A 2,566-nucleotide genomic window follows, 5' to 3' on the forward strand; every position below is an offset into this window, starting at 1 on the left:
TTCAGAAGCCTTAGCAGTGGCAGGTACCCTAAAATCTAGAGGACTTAAATGTATTTAAACAGCCCCAACACCTCCGAAAAAAAAGAAAAGCAAAGGGGAAAATCTATTCACTTTTCTAGATTGTTTTTGCTTTGTTTGTTTGAGGTTGTTCTGGAGTTTTGTTTTCATCTTCTTTTAAAGATCCTTGCACCGATAGGGTTGATTACCCGGACTAATGATTAAGACGCTTTAGAAATCAGTGCAAATATAGTCAAACACAACAGGACACACACACGTGATGATGAAGCAACTGGTTGCTAGAGGAATAAGAAGCAGGCAGACCTGCAATTAACCCTTATCCCAGAAAATGCCAAGAATACAGTATTTTTCTCCCTCCTTTTTTTCCCGTTTCCTTTTTGATCTGGAGCAAGCAGGTATACCAGATACACTTTGTCTCTATAGCAGAGCTGGATCTCTCTGACCCCTTACGACGTTTCCTATTGCTTGTTTCCATCCAGAGGTGAAGAGACTTGTAACTAGGAGTGATAAATCAAGGCAGGCAATAAGCTCACCAGGACTGTAAGAAAGAAGAAAACAGATTCATTCTGCCTAGAAGCCTGGCAAACAAGTGCACATGTATCACTTAAATTACTTTGAATGTAAATATTGTCTGCACAGGGTACATTCTGACATTTCAGTTACACTTTGTCATAATCATCTGAACCTGAAATCATACATTGAACTGAGGGCAAGATTTCTTCTAATCTTCCTTCTTTTCCTTCACTCTGACCAATAAAGACAAAAATCATACACCATCATTCTATCTATAAATAATTATTTGGGAGAGGGGCAGGGTGACGGTGTAAGATAAAAAGCCAACGAGTTTCCATCCACCTCCCATGGCCACATACTGAGACGTGCCAAATAAAAGATCCTTCTGCAGAAACATGTCTCCTCAGTTTACAAACAGCAGAACGCATTCACCTTCAGAGTTACGCTAACAAAGAAAAGTAACAATCACTGCTACGTTTCTGAACTTTAACTAGTGAAGCTTCACGAAACAAGAAAGAAAAAGAAAAATCTGAGAACTCGAGTTACTTTAAAAGGAAGTAGCATTTCATGAGAAACCTCAAAGTGTCCTCTTGTGGCAGCTGGCACTAACTGCTGCCTCATCTGAAAACCACCCTAACCCGCAGCAGTTACACTGTGGTCGAAGGAAAGCCCTTTTGATGCACATTTTTTGTTACAAAATTGTCTTAAATCAGCTACAGAGCAAGGTTATGAAACTGTTCATATACTTCTATAGAATAAGAAACATTAATCTGTTAAAAGTTATTTTAAAGCAAGTGTAATTAAATAGCTCATACTCATGTTTTTTCCCCTGAAAAACATCCACGTACTTAAGATTTTTACTAATTTCATCATATCATTAGAGTCACATAATATTAAGTGTTATTAGCTTGCAACAGTATTGACGCAAATCCTCACTGCATTATTTATTATTATTGGCATTCATCTTTATAGATTCACCTTAGGAAATAATTTTTTTATTCTAGTTAACCAAGCACAAAAAAATGCAATAGGTGAAAACTGCATTAGAAAAAAAACCCGAACCCTCTATTTATTTCTCAGTTCGGTGTTGAAATATAAAACACTCATTCACCGTCCAACCTTTCCCAAGTACTTTCATCAGTGAAAGAGTTATAATATATTTCATTTTGTTTAATTACATATTTTGTTTCTATAGCAACTAGAAAGCATTTAATCCATTTCTGTTCCTTCCTAAGCCTTTACACAGCAATTTTCTTTCACGATACAGTAGCAAGAGATAATCCCTCTTTAGAACTCCGGGTACTATCTGTTCTTTCCAAATATCCCTTAATTAGTATGCATTAGGATTAAAACCAGTTGTAGTACCGCTACGACGAAAAGAAACCAAGTAAAAAGAGCTAACAGAACCCAGACAGAAAATTCTCTAAGTGCTGTTAACTTCAGCACAGATTTGCTGCCACCTGCAGACTTTCTGCGACGACGTGGGTCTCCACAGAGCACAGGAGCCAGGGTACCCCAGGGAAGGCAGATTTAACGTTCCTACCCATGCCAACTCTTCCAGACTGATTTTGCTCATAGGAAAAGGAGAATCCACTGGTGTTGCCCTGTCCCAAGAAATAATGCAGCTTCTTTACATTTGTGTTGCCCTCTTCCTGTTTACTTCTGTTCACGGAGACAGTGGTGATGTCAGATTTTCCTACTGAGCTGACATGATAAAAAAACCCAAACCTAAGTTCCACTGCTGTTAACCACCTCTTAAACACTGGGTGCTTCCTGTATTTTCCTATTGTTCAAGGTAATTACTATCTTTGAAAACATAAGCCAGAGTTTAAAATATCTAGCAAGTCAGATCTTATAGTAACTTATGTCTGCATTTAAAACACCTGAAAACACTAGTTTAGGAGAATTTGGAGATCCTCTCTTGCCAAGTGACCCGAGTCCCATATATTTACATTCTTTCATACACACTAACCATACTGGAAGGGTAATATTGACACTTTTAAAGCTTGGAAATGGCATATATAAAGTTTCCCTA

The sequence above is a fragment of the Apaloderma vittatum genome, unplaced genomic scaffold (genome assembly GCF_000703405.1).
Source record: "Apaloderma vittatum isolate BGI_N311 unplaced genomic scaffold, ASM70340v1 scaffold29726, whole genome shotgun sequence".
In the NCBI taxonomy this organism is placed as follows: Eukaryota; Metazoa; Chordata; class Aves; order Trogoniformes; family Trogonidae; genus Apaloderma; species Apaloderma vittatum.